The sequence below is a fragment of the Ovis canadensis genome, chromosome 11 (genome assembly GCF_042477335.2).
Source record: "Ovis canadensis isolate MfBH-ARS-UI-01 breed Bighorn chromosome 11, ARS-UI_OviCan_v2, whole genome shotgun sequence".
In the NCBI taxonomy this organism is placed as follows: Eukaryota; Metazoa; Chordata; class Mammalia; order Artiodactyla; family Bovidae; genus Ovis; species Ovis canadensis.
This window is the reverse complement of record NC_091255.1, coordinates 64945386-64953577: the sequence shown is the minus strand read 5'-3', so window position 1 is coordinate 64953577 and position 8192 is coordinate 64945386.

Sequence of the window (8192 nt, the reverse complement as noted above, 5' to 3'; positions counted from 1 at the left end):
CTATTCTTTTTTTTTTTTTTCTTTAATTGAAATACGGTTGATTTACAATGTTGTGTTCATTTCTGGTGGACAGCAAACTGAATTCCTTCACATATGTAGTGGGGTGGAGACTGGCCTTGCCCAGCAGCCAGAGTTATTGAGACAAATGGGGCGGTGGATATTGTAAAATGGGGTTTGCACTGTTTGCACACGCAGTGTGGGTGTGTGCGTGTGGGTGTGTGACAATACGCTATCACTGACCTGTGACACCCCTTCCCACCCCTGATCCACGGGGTGGATGCTCTCTGACCTCCCTCCATGAACTTTTCTCCTTGCTGCTGAATTTTAGGCTCGGCACAGCAATTTAGGCCCATCTAGTCAAAGGTCCATCTAGTCAAGGCTATGGTTTTTCCAGTGGTCATGTATGGATGTGAGAGTTGGGACTATAAAGAAATCTGAGTGCCAAAGAATTGATGCTTTTGAACTGTAGTGTTGAAGACTCTTGAGAGCCCCTTGACTGCAAGGAGATCCAACCAGTCCATCCTAAAGGAAATCAGTCCTGAATATTCATTGGACGAACTGATGCTGAAGCTGAAACTCCAATACTTTGGCCATCTGATGCGAAGAACAGACTCACTGGAAAATACCCTGATGCTGGGAAAGATTGAAGGCAGGAGGAGAAGGGGATGACAGAGGATGAGATGGTTGGATGGCATCACCGACGCGATGGACATGAGTTTGAGTAAGCTCCGGGAGTTGGTAATGGACAGGGAGGCCTGGTGTGCTGCAGTCCATGGGGTTGCAAAGAGTTGGACATGAGTGAGCGACTAAACTGACAGCAATTTAAGTGGGGAGTATGGGAGTGATGCTGAGATGAGATCAAGGAGAATGCATCTGAGCAGCTTGAGGATCCAGACCCAGCAGACAGAAGGACGCACCGGTCCCCTTGGGATAGCTCTGCCTCATGAAGTGGGCCACGGGGACCCTGGGGTTTCGTCTGGCTGGACCAATCTCCCCATGTGCGTCTGAAGAGGATGGATGTAGAAGACGGTGCAGAGGCCTCCTCGTGTTACATCCCTTGGGTGAATTTACCCAGGCCTGATCCTCATCCTTGGACTGTGAAGAAAGCTGAGCGCCGAAGAATTGATGCTTTTGAACTGTGGTGCTGGAGAAGACTCTTGAGAGTCCCTTGGACTGCAAGGAGTTCCAACCAGTCCATTCTGAAGGAGATCAGCCCTGGGATTTCTTTGGAGGGAATGATGCTGAAGCTGAAACTCCAATACTTTGGCCATATCATGCGAAGAGTTGACTCATTGGAAAAGACTCTGATGCTGGGAGGGATTGAGGGCAGGAGAAGGGGACGACAGAGGATGAGATGGCTGGATGGTATCACTGACTTGATGGACGGGAGTCTGAGTGAACTCCGGGAGTTGATGATGGACAGGGAGCCCTGGCATGCTTCGATTCATGGGGTCGCAAACAATCAGACATGACTGAGTGACTGAACTGAACTGAACTGAACCAATCCTCATCCTTGCAAATCTAGAACCCAGACTCCAGCCAGGCAAGCAGAGATGCTCAGACTCCACCACGGCTCAGCTCAAAGGATTCATTTGAGGGACAGTCCCTTCCGGAACCTGAATGTCTTGACCCCACGCCTCCAGGCAGGCTTCAGGGCCCCTCTCCAGTTATCTGGGGGGTCACCTAAATCATGAAATAGGCAGAAGGTAGTTCATAAGTCTGGGTTAGAGCTGGCGTCACTCCCCTGGGGCATCTCCTTCTGCGGCCAGGCTGGCCTCAAGTGGCCCTCATCGTCTCTATCTTTGTGTTCCAAATATTCTGCAGTTGGCATCATGTTCTTTGTTCAAATAGAGTTTCTCAACCTTGGCTCTGTTTATTTCCTTGGAGTGATTCACTTTTTATCTGTCTTCCAGGGTTAGCCTTTCTTAGCTAGATTTTTATTATTTTTCTTTTGCTTTTTTCCTACTTTTATTATCATGAATTCTTTCTTCTCCTTTACCTTCTTCTTCGTATTCGCCCATCTCTTCCCCCCGACCCTTTCTTTTCTTCCTTTTTTTTTTTTTTGGCCACACCATGCAGCATGTGGGATCTTAGTTCCATGACCAGGGATCGAATCCCCGCTCCTTGCATGGGAGGTGTGGATTCTTAACCACTGGACCTGTCGTGACAACCAAAAGCATCTCGGACATTGACAGATGTCCCCTGATTGTCTCCGGTTGAAAACTTCTGGTTTAAAGGCTTTGCTTGACTTGTTAAAGTTTGAAGTTGAGACTTACCTGGCAGTCCAATGGTTAAGACTTCGTGCGTCCACTGCAGGGGGCCTGGGTTCGATCCCTGGTCAGGGAACTAAGAGTCCCACAAGCCGTGAGGTTTGTTCAGAGATCATGACATTGGTCTTTTGAGCCTGGCAAACATTCCATGTGTCTTTCTAAACTCCCCCTCCCTACCGCCCAACACTGAGTTTTATTTTAAATGAACTCCTCCTCACAGGGGCAGGCCCCCACTCTCGTACTGACACCCCCCATGTTGTCATTTCCTCATTCCTGTATTTATTAACTATTTACTAGATACCAGGTGGTGTTCACACTGGGGATGGAGAAATAGACGAGATAAGCATGGTTCCTGCTTCATGGCTTCCCTCTTCCTCATTCTGCTCATCAGCACGGAGAAGAAGCACATGCGGGTGCCTGCCGTGCAGAGAGAGGGCTCAAGCTTTCTCGACGTTTAAGATGAAAAGCTGTCAGGAGACACTGTGTCTATATCTTCACTGCACAGGAGACATTAGGAGGAGAGGGGCAGGGAAACCAGAGGCAGAAGGTCACGCAGCGCAAGGACCACAGTCCACACATCCTGATCCCGTGCAACGCTCTCTGTTTTTAAAAATATTTATCCGTCTTTGACTGTGTCAAGACTTGCTTGCCACACGCGGGATCTTTGTTTCAGCGCTGGGGCTTCTCTCTAGCTGTGACTCGTGGACTCAGCAGTTGCGGCGAGTGGGCTTAGTTGCTCCGAGGCGTGTGGGATCTTAGATTCCTGACCAGGGATCAAACGCGGCTCCCCTGCATTGGCAGGCAGATTCTTAACCACTGGAGTGCCAGGGAAATCGCTACCGTGCTTTTTGGCACTCATTATTCAGGATTGGATGTGTTTGTCCCGATAAGATCAACCCCTAGGCTTTCTCAGGGCACCTTAGGAACCCAGGCTTAGCAAGTGATGTGCAAATCCAAGGTGCTTTTTTTTTAAAGTCTAAAATCTTTATTTTGTAATCTGAAAGGGCCAAAAAGAGTTACCCAGGAGAGGAGAGACTAGAAAATCCTTACAGGATCCATCCTGATTTGTCCTCAGAAATTCTTGGCGTCTTAGTATGATGTTTGATCATCTTAACTCTCTCACCCAACCCTGTCCCTAGTCTCGTGGCCCATCTTCCCGCCATCCTGAGAAGCCCACCCTTATCCATTTCCCCAAGCAGGGCTGGGGGCAGCCTCAGAATACTCCCTTTCCAGCTCTTGCGTGTCTTGATATAAAAACAGTAGCAAATCTCAATCTTATGTGGATTTTACCCCAGTGCCATTTAAATTTTTTCTGTTGGCCACCTTAAAAACACTTTTAAAAAGTTGAAATTAATTTTAGTAGTATTACCCGATACACTCGAGAAGACTCTTGAGAGTCCCTTGGACTGCAAGGAGATCCAACCAGTCCATCCTAAAGGAGATCAGTGCTGGGTGTTCATTGGAAGGACTGATGCTGAAGCTGAAACTCCAATACTTTGGCCACCTGGTGCAAAGAGCTGACTCATTTGAAAAGACCCTGATGCTGGGAAAGATTGAGGGCAGGAGGAGAAGGGGACGACAGAGGATGAGATGGTTGGACGGCATCACCGACTCGATGGACATGGGTTTGTGTGGACTCCAGGAGTTAGTGATGGACAGGGAGGCCTGGCATGCTGCAGTCCATGGGGTTGCAAAGAGTCAGACACGACTGAGTGACTGAACGGAACTGAACTGACTCGATAGACTCAGAATATAATCATTTCAGCGGCATTGGAGATATTTTCAATTCTTTTTTCCGCAGCGAGTCTTCAGCACCTAGTGTGCATTCGATACTTGCAGCGCACCTCGAGGCAGACCAGCTGCAACCTCACGAGCTTGGAAGCCGCATGCGTCCTGCGGCCGCCATATTGGTCTGGATGCTGGTTACCTGGCTCCCAAGCCTCCAGCCCTGATCTCCTTGGTGTTTCTCTTTCCTCTAGTTTCTTCTCCCACCTCCTCCAGCTGTGTCTTAATGTCAAGGATTAGAAGATGCAGCGGTGACAGAAAGCTCCACCTACAGGGTTGAGAGCCTGATGCAAACCAGACTATGAGCTTTTGTCTTGGAAATGGAATAAGCAGAATGCAGGCAGAGTTGTGTTTAAACTACAGACAGTGTCCGTCCTCCTGACGCCCCATCACAGCCCCCTCCTGCCTCTGGCAGGCTGCCCTTCCCCTCCAAGGTTCCCACTTTTTCTCTTTGTGGTCAGGGCAATGCCCTAATGTCTTCAAAGCGGAGATTCTACCCATCTTTCTGGTTTGAGGACTAGGGTATGATTAGTGTTGGATTTTTTTTTCTTTCCCACATTTGCTTTATTGAGATTAGTTTGGAACTTCCCTGGTGGTTCAGTGGTTAAGAATGGCCTTGCATTGCAAGGGTATGGGGGTTTGATCTCTGGTCTGGGAACTAAGAGCCCACATGTTGTGGAACAACAGATGACTGGCATAGGAGGAGCGGGGGGGAGGGTAGTGTGCAGCAGCAAGGGGGTGGGAGAGGGCTGCCCAGAGGGACCCAGGCTCCAGGTCCCCTCGCTGCTAGCTCTCCCAATGTGAGTGTGGGGGGAGCTCAGGAAAGCCCCCAGAGGCGCATCTGGGCTCCCCTTCTGGGAGGAACCTTGACTCCCAGCTTCACAGGAGGCAGGGTCCCCAGATAAGGACAGAAGCAAAGGCAGCCACGAGGATCTGGGAAGTTTGGGGCAGGTGGAGCAAAGCCAGGTGGACAAGCCAGCTGTGGAGAACGCAGCTGCAGAGAATAGGTGCGCGAAGTGCTGAAAACTTACTCCTTTCGCCTCATTTACTAAGAAAACAGGGCTTCCCTAGTGGCTCAGATGATAAAGAATCTGCCTGCAGTGCAGGATACCAGCGTTCCATCCCTGGGTCAGGAAGACCCCCTGGAGACGGGCATGGCTACCCGCTCCAGTATTCTTGCCTAGAGAATCCCATGGACAGAGGAGCCTGGTGGGCTACAGTCCATAGGGTCGCACAGAGTCGGACGCAACTGAAGCAACTTAGCACATGCTCACTAGGGAAATATCATTCAGGACGCGTCCGTCATCAAGAAGAAAGCTCCCCGAGTCCTGGCTGGGGCTCCTGTTGCTTCTCCCTCCCCTGACTCGCTTCTTTCTGCTCTGGGTGAGCTTCCTCTGTGGTTGCACAGATGCTCAGATGTAAAGGCCCATGAATAGGAGCTCACAGCAAAGGAGAACTTGTGCTTTCCTCTAAAGAGCAACCCGCATCCGCTCTCTCTACCTCGGCCAACACTTGGTTACAGAACCCGCTAAAACCACACACGAGGAACCATCTGAGTCTCCAGCTATTGGAGGGCATGAGGGCTTGGGTACCAGGCTCCTGCTAGAAACACACTGGCTGGAAAATACCATCCCAGCTGTAGTGCTGACCTCCTTCATTTCTGTCTCTCTCCCTGCCCTGGAGAGTGGGCATCTTAGTCAAGTGCTGCCTGACAGCTTTCATCGGCACCCAAGAGGCAATTCCTAGAAGCGTGAGTGTATGTGTGAGTGTGTGTGTGATTGCATGTGTGTGTGTGTGTGTGTGTGTGGCAGAGATGGGGTTCAGGACAGACAGGGGATGCCTACTCCAGCGGATTTTCTTTGATGACACTGTGTGAGTAACAACTCACCCACAGTTTCTCCATAGAGATCAGGGGCTAAGTGAATATCAGCTGCAAAGAACTGTGGGAAAATCACTGTCACCAAGTTGGCAACCGCCGATGGCCCCTCAGCCACCTGAGCCGATGAGGCAGCTGGACTCTGGCTTTGCCTCCTGCAGAGCAGAGCTGCTATGTCACCTGAATCTATCTGGTTGGATCTTCAGAAGGCTGGATCCAGGGCATATTCACAGGGGTGGCACTCGGGTGCTGGTAGACTGTGGGTTCCCGACAGGGTGACTTGGAGAGTCTTCCATCAGCTCAGTTCAGTCTCTCAGTCGTGTCCAACTCTTTGCGACCCCATGGACTGCAGCACGCCAGGCCTCCCTGTCCATCACCAACTCTGGCTCAAATTCTGTTCTTTCTGGGAACTTGCAGGCCCATCACTGACCAGAACCCTAAACCAAGTGCAAAGAGGGAGAAGGTTTCTCATTGGTCAAAGGACAAAGAGAAGGGATTACAGTACCCCTGGGGAGGTGGGATAGGGGAGGTCCCAGCCACCTTACTGGGGACGGGGAAGATTCCCTTCTCCTTTACCCTCAGGTGAGGCATCTTCCGGTGGCCTCTCGGGGCTGAGAACCAGGGCCCACCTATTAGGACAAAGGGCAGGATTGATGGGTCTTCACAGGCATTCAGAAAGAAATATTCCATGTAGAACCAGGGAATGGCATGCGGTTGGCGGTGGGGAGGGGCTGGAGGGGATGGGGAGGAATGGGAGAGGCTGACCAAAAGACACAGACTTCCAGGTCTGAGATGAGTAAATCTGGGCTCTAAGAGTGTGGGGACTTCAGCTCATCAGACTGTGCTGTATCCTGGGGATTTGTAAGAGGGTAGATCTCATGTTCTCATTGCACAAAAAATATTAAAAACTGGTTTTAAAAAATAAGTGTGTAAAGTGGTAACTGTGTTAACTTGATTGGGATACTCATTTCACAATGTATATGTATATTAAATTAGCACATTGTGCACCTTTTAAAAAATCACATTCACACCTTAAATGTACACAGTTTTTATATGTCGCTGTTGAGTCGCTTCAGTTCAGTTCAGTTCAGTCACTCAGTCGTGTCTGACTCTTTGCGACCCCATGAATCGCAGCACGCCAGGCCTCCTTGTCCATCACCAACTCCCGGAGTTCACTCAGACTCATGTTCATTGAGTCAGTGATGCCATCCAGCCATCTCACCCTCTGTCGTCCCCTTCTTCTCCTGCCCCCAATCCCTCCCAGCATCAGAGTCTTTTCCAATGAGTCAGCTCTTCGCATGAGGTGGCCAAAGTATTGGAGTTTCAGCTTTAGCATCATTCCTTCCCAAGAAATCCCAGGGCTGATCTCCTTCAGAATGGACTGGTTGGATCTCCTTGCAGTCCAAGGGACTCGCAAGAGTCTTCTCCAACACCACAGCTCAAAAGCATCAATTCTCCAGTGCTCAGCCTTCTTCACAGTCCAACTCTCACATCCATACATGACCACAGGAAAAACCATAGCCTTGACTAGACGGACCTTAGTCGGCAAAGTAATGTCTCTGCTTTTGAATACGCTTGGTCGTGTCCAACTCTTTGGGACCCCATGGACTGTAGCCCGCCAGGCTCCTCTGTCCATGGGATTCTCCAGGCAAGAATACTGGAGTGGGTTGCCATTTCCTTCTCCAGGGGATCTCCCCCACCCAGGGATCGAACCTGCGTCTCCTGCATTGGCAGGCGGGTTCTTTACCACTGAGCCCCCAGGGAAGCCCAGTAAAGTTGGGGGAACAGCCAAAGGGAAACATTCCAAACGTGTGTCTACCCTCATGCTTGCCTGTCTAGGTGTGGAGGGACACATCTCAGGTGGAGCTGCTTCTCCTCAGTGAAGTGAGGCTGCCGTTGGTGTGAGGACTGTGACCCGTGACACAGAGAGACCAAATCCCAGAGCGTCCTTGATGCACGTGAGGTGCTTCAAAGAGGTGACTTTCCCTCAGACATTTCAAATTATTATGATGACTTTAAAGAATATAACTTTTTTTTTGGTTTTTTAACTTTTGAGCCACACAGCATGTGGGATCCTAGTTTCCCAACCAGGGCTTGAACCCACGGCCCCTGCAGCGGGAGCTCAGAGTTCTGAGCCAGCAGGGAAGTCCCCAAAGGACATCACTTCAGAGAGGCAACAAGATCTCCCTCAGACAACCTGAAGCACACGCTGTCTAAAAGAGACTCCACCTCTTCCCTCAGACAGCTTTTATATCACCCTC